The 18,292-nt window shown below is 31.4% G+C and overlaps 1 long non-coding RNA gene across 3 annotated transcripts; it reads right to left on the bottom strand.

The window, feature by feature from the left end:
• Positions 1 to 6,736: 6,736 nt before the first annotated feature.
• Positions 6,737 to 9,292, bottom strand: LOC107921263 (uncharacterized). 3 transcript variants are annotated; one of them, XR_001690998.2, is made up of 3 exons: positions 8,395 to 9,288; positions 7,949 to 8,312; positions 6,737 to 6,999 (listed from the first exon to the last, which is right to left on the bottom strand). It is a non-coding gene; the product is annotated as an uncharacterized lncRNA (long non-coding RNA). The 3 variants fall into 3 exon arrangements; XR_005909506.1 differs by having other exon boundaries at positions 6,737 to 8,312; positions 8,395 to 9,292; XR_001690999.2 differs by having other exon boundaries at positions 6,737 to 8,315; positions 8,395 to 9,292.
• Between the last annotated feature and the right edge of the window lie 9,000 nt (positions 9,293 to 18,292).

Genomic DNA, 18,292 nt, shown 5'->3' on the forward strand with positions numbered 1-18,292 from the left:
ATTTTTTTCCCAAACTCCCTCAGAAGTTTCTCTCCACAAAATCTTTTTGCAGTTATGGAAAACTGAGTTAGAGAGCGAGCCGTTTGCAATCTTCCCTAGAAGAATTAGGCTTTGGAAATTTATCTTCTATCTCCTTCCCTTTTTGTTTTTTTTTTTATTATCTAATATCAAGTTCAGCATTCCTCCTTTCTTCTATTTCAAAAAGGGATTTAAATTTTCTTGTTTTAATTCTATGATTCTCCACAATCACATGATTATCACTAACCCCATTAGCAACTGAAAAAGGTTTCATCTAAGACTAGAATCAACTACACCAAAATGAGCCTTCCCATTTTTCATTTGGCCATCCAAAGCCAAACCCGTATTCCTTATATCATCCAATGCTTGTAAAGAAACAGAATCACGAACCCCTCCATCATGAAAGCCCATGGCCCCATCCCATACCAATCCAACCCCAAATTCAATTTTTCAATGCCCCATTAACATTATCAAAGTATCCCCTTTGCGAATTAAAGGATTAGAACCTGCTATATCGTCAAAACCAATATCCAACCATTGTACTAACATTCCCCTGCCTCTTTACTACAAGTCTCCACTTCCGAAAAATTATCATTAAAAGCTTCCACTAGAGACTCCTCCTACCGAAGTCGAATAGCCATCGACAGCGGAGAGTGGAAAAGCATCACCATCAATCCATTTCCATTCGAGTTCTGTAGATATCAAATTTTGCCCCGACCCGACCTCATTATCTGGATTTGAATTTTAAAATGGTTGAGGAACTATAGGGTGATTATTTCAATTTTAAATTAAACTGTTATCAATTTAATGTTAAATTTGGAATTAGATTAAAAGCTAAATTAAGATAGAATGTTTATGTATGGTTTCAATTAAACTGAAATCAATTTTAAATTCTTTTTAGTTTAATTTAATTTAAGTTTTGAAATTTTGGCATGAAGTAGGTGAATATTTGAATATCTACTTATGTTGGCTTTTTTTGAAAAAAAATAATAGCATTTTTTTTGTTAAAATTTGTAATGTTAAAAAATATAATTAATAAAATCATTTCTGATTTTCAAAATACTTTATTAGGCATAATTTTGGGAAAATGCCAATTTAAATAATTTTCAAAAGCACAGTCTATTTTTCTTCTCAAAGTCCAAATTAATTTGTTTCTCAAAGCCCAGTCTAATTTGGTTTAAAACAATCTTTTAAAACCCAAATTTATTTTCAAATTAAATTCAAACCCAGATTTGTTTCAATTTTAATATGATTAAATCTGTTTTGAGTCCATTTTTGGAAATTCCCAAAAGTCCATTTCTATTTCAAGATTGCAGTTAGAGTCTAGAACCCTAAAAATTTTGTGCTGTGAGGAATGGCAAACCTCTCTCAGCCAATCAGAATCAACAGTACAGCAAATAATACTTGCAGTAAAAGTGATTCAAAATGAAAACAACACGTTTTGAAATGATTTTTAGGGTCAAAACACAAGTTTACAAATGAATCAAAAACATGATTAAAATAATACAGATTAAAAGAACAATATAAAAGATCAATGTCAGTCAAAGTTTAAAAAAGAGAAAAACCCTAAAAAGAAAATAAAAAAAACGGCATGGCCTTTTCATCTAATCGAAGGTAAACCCTTGGTTTTCCTTCTTTTATTTTACTATTTTCTAGGTTGCATGCATGAATAAGGGGGAGGGGGAGGCTCCAATGAATGTGGCGTTACCAGGTAGCCCCGTTCCCCAGAAACACTAAAAAAAAAAGAGTTCGATGAAACAACATCATCGGTTCGTTAAGGCTCAACATAATGTTACTGAGTATCACAACATGCTTATATTTTCATTAAAGGCTTTCGCTTTTCCTGTTAGTTAAGGCTTAACATAACGTTACTATCTTGTTTACCAAATGTTTAACAATTGCATACCATCATACAATTTCTTGTTCAGTAGCTTCACTTTTAGAGCATAACACTTTTTTGTCCACTTTTTAACATAAAAAAATTCATTAATATTTTTATTACCACCATTTTATACACTTCACCCTTAATAAATCCTAGCAAAAAAACAAAAAGTCCGATACTCAAACCCCTTGAAATACCACGCAAAGAGTCCTACCATAAGAAGACTAGAAATGAATCCATAATGCACACAAGTGCTTTGCTTATGACATCAGGCACGCTTTCTATGCACATCTTCTAATACACATGCACATTCATCCTCTATTAACATGTCAATTGTATCTTAATTATTCTACTAAATCTATTAAGGTCTTCCACTTTATTAACACTTCCAAAAGAAATTCACATTTTCACTTATCAAATAGGTGAATTAAATCAACAATTCACTTTCATATGTATATATATATACATATAATCAATAATCATAAACACATTTATTATTTTACAACAATTTGAATATATCACTTTACAAATACCATCACTTTATCACACACTATATATCATTTCAAAATTTCCACTTTATTATAATATAAGACATAATTTAAGTCTTTAATGATTGAATTATCACTTTTATCAACATCTTGTATCAAATTACCATATTTTGTCCAGTTATGACCTTTAATAATATTTTATCACTTAACAACACTTTTTCTCATTATTCCATGGCATTAAGGTTCACATCTCACTACCTTATCACATTTTTACTTATGACAAGCAAAAATCTATGTATTATTAACACTATCAGATCTATTAACTACCTCAAACCACGGATTTATGTTTTAATACACTTATTCATTTCAATTATTAATTACACTAAATTTTTAATTCAAAAATATATATTTAATCATGGAAAATTCCAAGAGTACTTACTTTTTTAATGAACTAAAATTCAATCTCAATCTTTCCAACACTTGAATCTTTCTTTTTTTCTTAGCTAGAAAATCTTCTCACTACCATTTTCTCTTTTCTCATCATAAAAAATATCAATATACAAGCTCAAAGTAGCTTTCTCATAAAAAAAATATAGAATCTCAAATATCAAAGGTGGAGATGATGGAAGCATGATTTCTTACCTTCTTGAAACTTTCTCGATTTATCCAAAGATTTTTTTCACTAGACCCATGAAACCGAATGGAGAAAATGATGAAAAGGATGAGTTTAGAAGTTGATTTTCCACTTAATTTTAGATAAAAATTAACGTTTAGGGTAGAGATTTTGGCTTGATTTGAAGAAAAATGACAAAATAGTTTGAAGAGAAACTTTTCTGTGGCCGACCAAAATGGGGAAGGTGAGGTTTTCTCACTTTTTTTCCCTGCATTTAGGTAAGTTTCACTTCTTAATGAGTTTTCCTTTGGAAGCATGCACAGCTCTAAATCTATCATGTATTTAATTTAATTATTTATTTATTTAGATTTAAAATTTTAATTGATTTTCTTTGCATAAAATTATTCATTATATTTTTAAGAAATGATTTATTGATTCTAATTAAATATGTTGGCACAACGAATTGTGTAAAATTTAACATTCTAGGCATAAAAAAGTGTATAAAATATTGTAAAAAAATAAAAAATAAAAACACGAATGTAGATTGCGTTCCAAAACGTAAATTATGAATTCTGAATTATGGAAATAGAGAAGAACACGTTTTCTTTTTACAATTCATAATTTTTTAAATAAAAATAATTTTAACTGTATTTCACATAATAAGAAAAGAAAATATCATAAAAATTAAATATTTATAAGTCACCAAGAGTGTTTTGCCAAGAGTCCTAGAGAGAGCAGTAGTTGTTGCAGCTTGGGATGGAGGAAAGTGGTGGTGATGATAGAGAGGGGAGGGGTGAGATTTCCCTATTAGCAGAAGAACTTATTCAATTATCAGTTAAAGGATCGTTGGTGGTGCCAAGTGAAAAACCAACTTTGATTTGTACAATAAGGACAAAGAAGCTTTATAGTCCAAAAAGTTTTAAAGTGCAGATGAGAAGTATATGGAAGACAAGGAAAAAATTTGAGATTCTGATGGTAGGGCAAAATTTATTTTTGATAGAGTTTGAATTAGAAGAGGATCTGGAGACAATTATGGAGGGGAGATTATGGCTCTTTCGTAAAAGTATTATACTGTTTGACAGGTTAATTAAACCGATAGAAAGGGCATAGATTCGTCTTACTTCATTACTGTTTTGGATAAAAATAGGTTCGTGCTTACAAGAGTTTGATAAGAAGGATCTTTTACATGCCATTGGTGTCACATTTGGTGGGGTAACCAGATCTGAAATTAATGGGGATATATGCTGTCTGAGGATTAATTTGGATGTGTAGAACCCCCTTCGACAAGGTATTTTTGTCTCAATTGATAATATTAATAAATCGTGGATTTCTTTTAAGTATGAGAAACTATCGATGTTTTGCTTTGGTTGTGGAAGAACGAGGCATGGTTTAAAAGACTGTCTAGAGCTAAATCCTGCAGAAAAAGAAAACTTCAGAAAAGATCCACCTTACACGTTGGCTTTAAAAGTAGAATCGAATTTAATTGGGAAGGAGAGCATGAAATTTAATGTTTTTTCAAAAAAGGTGAGGGTTCAATGCTCTTATGCAGGCGGTACAAAGTTTTTACCAACTAGTATTAAAACATCTATGGAGGGGAATAATAAGTCTTGGAGGCCACAAAGGATGTTGCAACAGACTGGAGTAGAGGAGGCTATTGAAAAGCAAGAGGAAGCATCTATAATAAAGAAAGATGAATAGCTGGATGAAAGTAAGTATAAGCAGTTTAATATTTCAAATTTTGCTAAGAAGACAAGCTGGAAAAGAATTGCACCAATTGCCATGATGAATCAAGGGAAGAGTGATAACAGTACTAAGAAGAGGAAAACCCCTGAAGATGGAATTGAAAGTTACTGTACGGAAGTTGTATATGAAGGAAAAAAATGATTGAAAAAGAAAGAGAACAAGGTCATGAAGAAGTTTTATCAAAAGAAATGATGGAAGCTATGGCACAGAAAGATGCTTCAAAATTTATGGGATCGGCGGCTGCCAGTAGGCAACCTGACCAAATGTAATGAAAAGCATAAGCTAGAATGTCCGTGGATTGGGGAGTTCACGGGCAGTAAAAAAACTACGATACTGTTTATAGCAGCATAATCCCCACATGGTCTTCTTAATAAAGACAAAAATTGATAAGCAACGTATGGAAAAGGTAAGAAGGAGATGTGATTTTCTGAATGGGATTGATGCCGAAGCAGAGGGCTCATAAGGTGGACTATGTTTAGCATGGAAAGATGATATCGTAGTTACTTTAAGAAGCTTCTCTAAGAACCACATTGATGTCATGGTCAAAGATGAAAGTGACAGAATAGAGATTCACGGGTTTCTATGGTTCACATTATGTTAATAACAAAAATGTTTCTTGGAACCTGCTAAAGAAATTGGAGGAAGACCAAACACAACCATGGTTGGTGAGCGGTGATTTTAATGAAATTATGTATTCTTTTGAAAAAAAGTAGAAGGATACCAAAGGAAGAGAGGAGAATGGAGGCCTTCCGAGAGACTCTAAAAGAGTGTCAGTTAGAAGATGTGGGATATTCAGGGGCTTGGTTTACATGGGAAAAAGGAAATTTTCCAAAAAACAAATATTAAGGAAAGACTTGATAGGGGAGTTGCAAATGACAGATGGTGGCATCTTTTTCCAATAGGTAACATTAAACATTTACCCCATTCTATGTCTGATCACTGTCCACTTCTTCTAAATACAAATAGTGGAAACATTTATGCGGGAAACCTAAGTTTTAAATTTGAGGCGTGGTGGATCATGGAGGAAACATTTGAGGAAAAAATTAAAGCATCATGGGGATCAAAGACAAATACAATAGTGGAGAAACTTGAAAGATTACAATCTGATTTAACGGCATGGGCGAGATCAATTAAAAAAGGGCAAGAGAGATTAAAGAAAATGCTCACAAAGGAACTTGAGATGCTGATGGAGGAAGAAATGGACGATGATACGATAGAAAAAATTATTGATACCAAGATTTACCTTAATATGGAAATTGATAAGGATGAACTCTACAGGGAGTAAAGGGCAAGGTCAAATTGGCTTAAAGCAGGTGACAAGAATTCAATCTTTTTTCATAAGTATGCCTCATTTAGGAGACGAGTAAACACGATATCTAGGTTGGAGCTTGATGAAGGAGGAGAGACTACTGAAATAAGTGAGATCAATGAAGCTGCTACCTTATTTTTTCAAAAGCTATTTACATCAAATGGAATTAGGGATCTATCTTATCTCTTAACGGGCATTGAAAATAATATTTTTCTAGATATTAATATTGCTTTATTGTCAACTTATACCGAAGAAGAAGTGCATTCTGCTTTGAAAGGAATGAGACCTATTAAAGCACCAAGAGTTGATGGTTTTCCTCTTTAATTTTTTCAAAAATATTGGCATATAGTAGGGAAGGATGTTACAAATTTCTGTTTGGGAATTTTAAATAGTGATCAGAATTTGGCCCTATCAACCTAACAGATATCGTGTTGATTCCAAAAACCCCAAGCCCTACAAGTCTAGCAAACTACAAACCTATTAGTTTGTGTTCGGTCCTATATAAAATTGTGGCAAAGAAAATTGCTAATTGACTTCAAGCAATAATTGGGAAATGTATTGATAAGCCCAGAGTGCTTTTATCCCAGGCAAACTGATTTCAGATAACGTGTTTTTAGCTCATGAGATTTTGCATACTTTTCGTAATAAGCGCATAGGGAAAAAAGGATATATGGCAGTCAAGCTTGATATAAGAAAAGCCTATGATAGAGTTGAGTGGAATTTTCTTAAAGAAGTAATGTTAAGGATGGGTTTTGCAAAGAAATGGGTGAAGCTAATCATGAAATGCATTACCACAACGTCCTATGTAGTGAATATAAATGGGGGAAGAGGAAGAATTTTTCAATCCACTAGAGGCTTGCGTCAGGGAGATCCTCTAAGTCCTTTCCTTTTTCTATTATGCAGTGAGGGTCTTTCATTGTTGATGCGATTGGCAATGAAGGAGGGCCTGCTAAAAGGTGAAAAGGTTAGTAGGAGAGGTCTAGAGATATCACATCTACTTTTTGCAGATGATTGTATACTGTTCGGGGAAGCATCAGACAGGGGAGCGAGAATACTAAAAGAAATTCTAAAGAAGTATGAAAGGTGCTCAGGTCAATGCATAAATTTTGATAAATCTACTATCTTCTACGGTTCGAACACATCAAAAGAAAAGAAAGGTGAAGTCTTGGCAATCTTAGGGATAAGAATATCAACAAACATGAAAAAGTACCTGGGCCTCCCTAACATGGTTGGCAAAAGAAAGGAGTCTTTTCAAAATATTAAAGAGAAGATTCACTCCAGAATTGAAGGATGGAGCACAAAATTTTTATCACAAGGAGGTAAAGAAGTATTCATAAAATTAGTGCTTCAGGTTATCCCAACCAATGCTATGTCCTGTTTTCTTTTACCAAAATCTTTTTATAGAGAATTGGAAAGCATTTTTTCTAAATTCTGGTGGCAAAAAGCACATGGGTAAAAAGGAATTCATTGATGTCAGTGGAAGTATCTGTGTCGACCTAAAGAAGAGGGGGAATGGGATTTAGGAGCATGATCCAATTTAATGTCTCATTATTAGCTAAGCAATGATGGAGAATGCTAAACAATCCAAATTCTTTAGTTGCACAAGTTCTAAAAGCAAAATACTTTTCGAGTGAAAATTTTTTAGATGCGCGTTTTAGGAATAATTGTTCGTATGCATGGAAAATCATATGGGCTACGAAGGGCATTTTAGAGGAGGGACTATTCTAGAAGGTAGGCAGGGGTACGAATATTTCAGTTCTGAATGGCATTTGGATTCTTGATGCAAGAATTTTCAGATTATCATCTTTGGTTAATAATTTGAGTGATTTTAAAGTTGCTGAGTTAATTGATACCAGTAGCAGAATGTGGAAAAAAAAAGAGTTGATTGATTCTACCTTTCCAGATAAAGTAGCTGATAGCATTCTGCGCATCCCGCTGGCAGTTGAACCTCACGATGATTTTCTGGCATGGAGCGGTGAGCATTCAGGAGAGTATACAATACGTAGTGCCTATAAACTATTACAAAGCAGTGAAGAAGATCTTAGATCTTATGCTTTACAAACCGACTATAAGGGATTCTATAAAAAAAATTATGGCTACTTAATCTACCTTCAAAAATAAAAATTACAATCTGGAAAATATCATGTAACAATCTCCCTATACGGGTCAATATGCAACATAGAAAGTTAACAAACACTACGATATGCCCCTGTTGTGAAAGTGGAGCAGAGACTATGGACCATCTATTCCGGGAATGTCCTGCTTCAGTATTAGTATGGAGAGAGTTAGCATGTCAGACTTTTCTACTTGAACATCATTTAGAGTTTTTACAGTGGCTAACCTGGGTTTTTGAGCAAAGCACTTCATTCCAGTATAGGATTTTTTGTTGCATTTTATGGGCAATATGGGGAGATAGGAACGCAACAGTGCATAGGAAGGCCAGCAAATTTGGAAAAGAAATAGTGAGTTTTGTTCACAATTATATTTTAGAATTAAATGAGATTGAAAAGAGAAGCCCTAATGTCTTTTCAGTTGTCAGTAAATGGAAGCACCCATTCGATCAGTTTGTGAAAATCAACTTTGATGCAGCATATGATGGGAGATTTTGTCATTCGGCACTAGGGATTGTGGTCAGAAATAGTAAAGGCAAGGTTCTCTTAGCATGCTCAGAAATCCATCAACAAGTTGCATAAGCTTTTGCTGCTGAAGCACTCGCGTGTCAAAGAGCAACACAACTCGGAATAGATATGAAATGGAAAAACATTATCATCGAAGGTGATTCATTATCAATAATAAAAAAATGCAAGACGAATAGTCAAGATAAGTCCCTGATAGGTGCATATATACATGATATTCAATAGATCTTGTTTAAATCTAGAAAATGCAGATTTGAATGCACTCCACGAACAGTAAATAACCTAGCACACTCTATTGCAATCGAAACGTTGAAGAGTAAGAAGGAGATTTACCTAATAGGAAGAGTCCCCCAATATGTAGAAAAACAGAAAGAAAGGGATAGTGTGAGAGAACCAGACTAAAAATGGAAGGTAAAAGATGAAGAATGGAGAGTTTTGAAATGGAAATCAATAGGTTCGGAGGAAAAGCTCTCCTTGGAAACTGGAAGCATCTTTAATAAGAAATGGCAGATGATAAGACAAGACGAATTCAAATCGTTTTTCAGATTAGGAAGAGTAATGGCATTTAATGCGGTTTCTAGAGTATTTTGATATTTTTTCTTATTTTCTTGGGTTTTGTTTCTTTAATTTTACTATTAGGATTTAGGTCTTAGTTTATGTTTTTGATCTCTTGTTTTTGAAATGTCCGGGCCACACTTCTGGGCTTTTAAGTTACTGTTTTTGTATTATTGATTTAGTATAATAAAACCCAATCTGAATATTAGTTTCAAAAACAAAAGAAAACAAAATATCATTCTCAGTTACAAATTTTAAATTTTAAATACATGGGCATAAAAAATGTGAGCACTCACAAATTATGGATAGGGCAACGGGGGAGCCAAGTAGAGGCCCAGCGTGCTATGGTTCCCAAAGTTTAAATTTGTTTCAGTTTAGTCTTTTATAAATATACTATCATCTTCCCAAAAATATTAGTAGGCTTTCTTGATTTTTGCAATTTCTCCATTTGTATATATATTATAGCTCTCTTAAAAATATAAGTAGACCACTCCAATTTTTTTATTATTAAAAATAATATTAAAAAATATTAATTGTTACACAATAAGTCTAATTTTAGCTTGGCTCCTCCAAAATTAACATACTAGTTCTGCCACCGGAGAAGGGTGAAGAAAAAAACTACAATTAAATTATTAGAAATCTATTTTTAAATAATATTACATAATTTATCATTATATTTTATAATTTACTCATCATTTACTATATCAATATAAATAATTAAATTAATTTTAAGTTAATGTCTCTAAAAAATGTATTTCTCATATATGATAGACAAATTCATGGCTCTCTTTCAAAAATCATTATATAACAGATTATTATTTACTTTTATATTTTAATTAATTTTTATTTCTTTCATATTTTTTGTACTTTAATTAACTTAAATTTGAGTTTCTTACCCAATATGGCATAATTAAAAAAATTAATTTAAAAGATTGCTTTTGAAATTATTTAAAGTTTTACATAAATGTTTACAAAGTGTTTAAAATATGTTATAATTAAAAATGTATAAAAATTTAACATTATTAACGATTATACTTAAATACTACATTTTCAATTTTTTTAAAACTATTTATATTAATAAATATGTTTTCAATAAAAATATTTGTTTCCAGATCTATTTTAAAATTAAAAAAAATTATATAAACAAGTATTTAACATATTACAAAATAAGTATATTTTGTATTAAATTTAAATAAAATATTTGTTTCTAAATTTGTATAGCTAATATTAGTTCAAAATTTTACTATAAAAATTATAAAATGGTTAAAGATATTTTAATCGATATACACAATCAACCACTGTCAGTGTAAATAAAGAAAAAATAACACTTTTTATGAGTTTGAATAAAAATCAAATAACAACTCCATCTTAAAAATTTATGTAAATATAGATTAAATTTCAAAAAGTAAAAATCATTTTTGAGAATTAAGATTAGATTTTGATTTAATTTGGATAATTACACTAATAATAAATAAAATTAATTATGATTCTAAAGTATTAAAATTATTGAATTAACTGTTAATTTTTTAAATATAATGTCAAAATCAACTTATGTCACATCCCAAAAATCGGGTTAGTATAATCGAATTAGTGAATTGAAAATCGAAATTAGGTTTGATTGTTAAAATAAATAGGAATAAGTAAAATAAAATAAAATAAAATATTAAAATAATTGGAATTAAAAATATAGGTTAAGAAATTAAAATTAGGTGTCCGGGAATTAATTTGCTTAAAATGATTTTTTAAAACAAGATCGGAACTGAAAATAATTTAGAAAATGAGTTTTAATTGAAAACAATGACTGATTTGAAAAAAAGAAAAAATTGGAGGTGGTTAAAAGGGCAATTTTCTAATTTTTAAAAATTGATTGCCTATTTAACAAGGCCCACTGTCCCTTCCCTCTCATTTTTCACCTCATTCAAAAAATTCTCAAACACCAAATCAAAGCTTTTCTCTCAAAATTAATTCATCCTTTAAGAATTTCTAACCTTCCAAACACGAATTTCTCCTTCAATTTTAAAGAAGATTCATCTTTTCTCTTTCAATTTCACAATTGTTCTTCAACACATTTTTGGTCGAATTTAATCATAAACTCGTTGATTACTTCAAATCGAGGTAACATTTTGACTTTTTATGATTAAACTGTTATTAATTCAATTCAATTTTTAATTGATTTAATCAAGATTTCAATAGATCTAATGATTTTAAATTGATTTTTGTCTTGAAAATGGTAGATCTTGTAATACTAAGATAAGTTATTGTTTAAAGTGATTTTTCAAGTACTCATTTTGATCTAATTAAAAGGTTTTTAAACTTAATTTAACAAATCCTCGAATAATTTAATGAATTGGACGTTTTCCCCTTTTATGTGTTCTTATAAGCTTTTTCCCGAAAAAGTTAGATTCGTGTAATTAAATGAAATTGATGGTTTAGATTTGTAATTAAATTATATTTAGGATATTTAGAAACTTATTTAAGGTTTAGAAATGAAAATCAATTGATGAAACCCCTTATTTCAATAAATCTAGTTAGTTTTCCGTATTGTGAATAAGAAGCTCAGATCTGTGATTTTACTGCTATTTGAATGAATTTGTAGTTGTTCATGATATGTTTTTAATGTCTTTAATGTGTATGCAAAGTTCCAAATCAATCAGGAGCCTTTACAAGCTAGGATAAGGGCAGTCAAAAGCTTATTTGAGCTTTGGCTTTGAAGCAAAGCTTGATTAAGGTAAGTGATCTGGTGTGCTGTAATTAATGCACAAATTAATGTGTTAAAGGGGATCTTAGGTAGCCTAAACACCTATCTTAAGTTCCAAGAGTAAGTGTTTCTTCCTTGATCTATAATATTTTGCAAATTATGATGAATTGTGATAAGATGTGTATGTAATATGTTAAAGAAATGGATGTGAATATGAAAAAAAATGCCTATTAATCTGTTGGTTTAATGAACAAGTCTAATATGAAAGTGTATGTGGCTCAATGAGCAAAGTGATTGCACTTGAAAGTGCATTACATGAACATGTGATAAGTGTTTTTGATCATGATAAACATGATAACAGTAAATGTGCATAAACCAGAAAATGAATGTGTAATATGGATATATTGGTTGTAACATCTCAAACTCGACCCAGTCATTATGGTCGAATTCGGAAAGCTACATTGGCCATCGAAATGGCCCAAAAAATTTCCGTTATTTTTTTCAAACAAACTTTTTAAATTATTTGCGTAATTCGTTCAAAACTAGTGAAATCAAATATTCAACTTTATTTTCAATCACATTTCAAAACCATTTGTCCACGAAAATGACCTAAATAACTCCTATAATTTTGAACATATTTTAAAAATTATTAGCTTATCAATTCAAAACAAGTGAAATAAAATGCTTATCTTAATTTTGTAAAAACCTTGTAAATTTTAGGAATCGAAATTAATAATATTTCATTTGCAAAAATTTAATCATTTATTCAAAACTATTTCAGATTTTCAATCATACTTCTAAATCATTTGTCTTTTCATTCAAAACTAAAGAACTTGGTTATTCGTCATTATTTTGGAAAAACATATTAACTTCAGAGATCATAATGTCTTTAGAAATAAAATTTATAAACTTAATAATTTTTAAAACTTAAATCTAATTTTATTAAATACTCATTTTTCAGAAATGCAGCAAAAAATATGTTATTAAAAGATTCTATTTAAAAATCGAGTTTCATGCGAAATCTTATCAAATACAAAATTATGCACTTTTTAGAACTTGATGTCATGCAATCAAGTCATGCAAATCAGAATGAAATCCCTAAAGTAATGTCCCATGCCACAGTCCATAAATAAGTTTATTATAGTCCCAAAATAAATATTAAAATTAATTTAAAATACTTAATTATGAACGTAACACCTCTAACCCGAATTCATTGCCGGAACAGGGGTACGAAGCATTACTGGAGTTTACAAATCAAGCAAACAAAAAATGCAAACATTTCATATCATATAGCATTCATGTCATTAACCAATCAAAAACATTCTTATTGTCCCTTATATGAGCCCTCTGGGCCCAAAATACACATTAGAAACAAGTCGGGACTTGATCGGGTACTCAAAAAATTTCTCGGAAAACATTGAAATTTTTTTCAAAACTGTAGGGGACACATGGCTGTGTGACCTATTAGAGTATGCCCAAAGATCAATCATGAGATGGCTGTAATAACATACTTGATTTATCATGTTTATTAATATAAGGCGTTACCATTATTATTTCAGTTTCTTTTCTGTGTGTATAAATAAGCTGTTTTATAATAATGTCCTGAGAATAATATGATTATTCTTAAAAGGTCCTTAGTCAAGTATTATTGTTGGCTAGGACAACAATAATGCATTAAGACTAACATGTAGTTGATTGATGATAAAGAGTTGTCATTGATATGGAGTGTCAAAATCGATGCATGAATATGTGTGTTAGAGAACAACATATTGAACTGACCCGTTATAAGTATGTTTCTTAGATTATTATGTAATTGTCACAACATTACTTATAGTGATTAATATGTATATGATCCTCAGACTTGAGATCATCATAATCCCAACATCGCGAGTTGTATATTTTGATACAGTCAAATGTACACCGTAACTGGATGTTCCATAAAGGCTGATGTTGGATATACCACGATTTGTGTAGAGGGCTATGGTTGATCGATATAGGATAAGTCCCTCCTACATAATGGGAGTAATATCTTAGGCCACTTGATTGAGTGGGACTAGAAATGCATGACCATGCTCAAATAAGCTGATATGAGATGTCATACCTATTTGTATGTCATAGTCTACTTAAGATATCAAGGAACATGGAGTGGACTATGCAAGTGTAACTATTCCATGACTTGTGTCTGATCCAGAGATAAAGGACTTAAGAATTATTGCATGAAAGGTTAATCATAAAAAGGTTATGTCGAATCATAATTTCTTGTGACCTAGGTAGCAATGATGCATTGCTAGGTGCCACTTATTGTTTGTTTCACCCTGATTCGTTCCTCACACATGGATCCATGGTTAGGATCGCCGGATGTTTTATTTTTCCGCTGCGCCGTAGGGGTGCCGGCATTCCAACATGACCAGACCGTGTGTCACACACGGCTGAGACACATGCCCGTGTGGACAGAAATAGGTCATTTTACAAACCATATTTCTCACCCAATTTGGTGTCAACCTACAATCAACATTGTATATATATAAACAAGTCATGTTATAGCATCTAAAATCAATCCCTAACCAATACAATTATGTTTAACCATATAATCCGTGTAACCAAATAATCAACCAACTTTTATGTCTAATCGCATTAATACATAACATGTAAATCATTTACTAAAACTTACCATTTGGTACTAGTTGTACCACTTATTCAATAGCATAAAATACATATAGACTTACTATAACATAGTACCAAATCACACCAAGTTATAAAACACACCTCATATGTATTTTCAACTACTATTTTATTTTTCATCATTCCATATATCAATATTAAAAGGCAAATTATGCACATACCAAAATACCAAAACATAAGCCAAATATGTGACTAATCTCAACAAAACACATATAGACCAATATTTAGCCAAAATAGCCTATACATGCCATTATAACCAAAATCAAAACATTCAAAAGTATCAATAGAACCAATGAATAGTGTGATATAACTCCGAAAAGCTTCCAACCCAATCGAGCTTCCGATAATCTGAAAAGTAAAGAAAAAAATACGTAGCAATGAATGCTTAGTAAGCTCGTATAAACTTTAATCATAGCAATTCATTTCAAATATGAAATTTATACATATCAAGAATAATACAATATTGATACCGCAAGGTTCATGAAGCTATATTCAACAACTCACAAGGTGAATAAATCCACAACATCACTTATACATATCATTCCTAGCATAGTAGGATTTTAAATAACTTTAAACCTTACCACTCTTTCATGAGCTCAAGCATATTTTCATTTGATCACTTACCATTTCAATACAACTTATAATTAAACATATTACCATTCAACCAACAACTTGGCATTTGCCTAAGCATCAAACAACAACACTTGTTAGCATACTTGAACATATTTCATATAAATTCAACATCGATAACCTTGTTATCTCAACATGTCACACTTGAGTTTATTACTTATCTCAAATCACATAATTTCCATGTATCAGCATATCAAAGATATTTGTATATGTTCATGTCAGGATACATATCATTATGTTCATGTCAGGATACATATCATTCTTTTACCATTTCTTCATATACATATATCATCCATTTCAATACATCAATATATCAATATATCATGTGCCATCATTTCCATGTATTTCATGTATATACATGTATTAGTTCATATCAAACTCATATCATCTCGTAACAGAACATTTCCTGTTAAACCATTTAGAATATAGTTGGATAACTTTCAAATTCATTAAATAAATCACTTTACCAAGACTTTCCCAAATCAAAAAATGACTTACAGATAAGAGTACATCGTTAACAGAAGCTCATAAGAGTTATGCCTTCCAGATACGCCAACAGAAGCTCGAAAGATGAACAGAAGCTCATAAGAGCTAAACAGAAACTCATAAGAGTTGAACAGAAGCTCGTAAGAGCTGAACAGAAGCTCGAAAGAGCTAAACAGGAGCTCGAAAGAGCTAAATTGAAAATAAAACACGAGAGTTCGCAATAAATGCTCAACCCCGGTTTACTTGCGTATTAACATAGTGAGCATGCTTGTAATATTAAACTATCAGAATCTTCCTTCGTACAATCTTATCCCAACCCCATGCTTGTGATATGGCATTCATAACAAAATTTTTCAGTAGGCATGCTTAACACGTGTATCTAATTTATTTGCGTATTAACATAGTGAGCAAGTTTCACATGCAAGTCAAATCTCATTATCAGAAACATTGGCATGATATAATATTTTTCATGCAAAATAGAATATGGCCATTACATCACATATCATGAGTGTTGGATAAAAATAAGCAACGTATCTCATATATTAGTGAATCACATAACAAAATCATTGTACAAAAATTTTAAATAGTGCAGAATTACTTACTTGGATTTTAATTGTTTTAATGAATTTAATAACCCCTTATTCGGATACTTAGTGTACTTAAATGTTTCCATGTATCATGATCTTAATAAGATAATATAATTTTTATACTTAAATTTATTAAACAATTTTATTCATAATACATGTTTATAAGTTAAAACCCACACTTGAATTACGAATCTTTATCACCAAAACTACTCATTGGCTCTCAACGATGTAGATCAAGTCAGATCTTGTGTAATCCTTTTCAAAAAGACAATCCTAAAATTTGCTTATCTTAGAGGAATTCCAATTGATTTGGATTAGATCTTCAAGAACATAATATTCAAGTGTGTAAGTCTACATTTCCAATTCATGTAAAGAGAAGAAAGATTTGAGAGTTAAAGAATAACCATTACCTTCACTATATCAAGCTAGATTTGAATGATTAATAATTCACCAAAATTTTTGTTAGACTGAGGAGTGGATGCTAAATAAAAGAAAACAAAATATGAGTAAAGTGGGTAAATATATAATTGAATATCTTACAGAAGAGAGAAGAAGAAATACTTAATTCGGTTTTGACCAGTCTAGATGAAAAGGGAAAATTAAAAACAGAGAAGAAAAATGGGCGACGGTGGTGGTGATGCGGAGACACGATGATGGCAATGGCAACAGTTGAGGAGGTTCCGTGGTGGTACGATGGCGACAATAGAGGAAAGGGGAATGATTGAGAAGTGGTTGTGATAAAGTTATAATACGGTGGTTAAGGGTGGTGGAATGGTGGCCAAATTCAAAAGAATATGGTGGCTCAAAGTGGTGGTTGAGGATGAAACAAATGAGAGAATAGACTCTTTCTAGGGTAGAGGACGTCCATAGCAAGTCAACAAGGGGAAAAATGGAAGAGAGTGAAAGGTTAGGAAGAAAATGAAAGAAGGGGAATTGGAGTAAAAAGGGGGCTAAGGGAGGAAGGTTGACTAGCTAATGGAGGAAAGAATCTTTTCCTATATGGCAACAATAGTGGACGACAAAAGGGGGATGACCAAAGATTTTTATGCCAAAAAATTAAACAAAAATTATGACAGATTAGGGAGTTGAACGTAAGACCTAGGGTAATTAAATGAAGCTTATAATTCCTACAACATTTATTTTAAAACTTGGTGTGACATTTACCTAGGTTAAATTCCCTTAGGTTAAATTACCTTGGAAAAGTTTAAAATTGCCTCATAGTTTGCTTCCGCATTAATAAATAGCTAATAATTAGATAAGATTGAGGTGCTATAAGGTCAGGGTGTGTCTTGGGTGGTCGATAGTCAGAGAGTCACGTAGGTGGCTAACGTAATGCTTTGAATTTGGGCTAGTTCGTCCATGTCGGGTTTGGGGTGTCACAATTTTTGTTCCTTTTATCAAAAAAAATTAGAATATTTTTTAGTTGCAAAAAGTCTTCTGACTGTTGCAAAATATTTTTGGTTGAGGAAAATCTTCTGCTATTTTTGGAAACTGACACTACTATTTTACTATTTTTCCCATTGAGAAAACAATATAAATAGCAAGTCATTTTATCAATTTTCATTAAAAAAAATCAATATTTTCTCTACCTTTCGTATCTCTCCTGTTTTCTGCTCAGAAAACTTTTCTGGTCAAATTTCTGACCAAGTTTTTAGCTTTAGTTTCCAGTCTACTTTTCTGAATACTTTTGAGAAGAGCAATACCAATTGTGTTCCACCTTCTTTATTCGGGTGTACAAATATTGAAATACTGTGTTAACCTTGGGGTAATCTGTCGTAATTTGGTGTAGCAGATTCATCTAATTTTCGTATTTTAGGAGCTTGGAAACAAGTATTATCATTAGGTTTTAATTAGGCTTTAGCAAGTTTAAGTATATTCAATAAAATGTGCAAATTGAGTCTTTTATTAGCCTTAGGGGCCGAATAAGGCCTAAGGATGAGCTGATGAACTTTGTAAGTGTGCACG

Source organism: Gossypium hirsutum, chromosome D01 (genome assembly GCF_007990345.1).
Source record: "Gossypium hirsutum isolate 1008001.06 chromosome D01, Gossypium_hirsutum_v2.1, whole genome shotgun sequence".
NCBI lineage: Eukaryota > Viridiplantae > Streptophyta > Magnoliopsida > Malvales > Malvaceae > Gossypium > Gossypium hirsutum.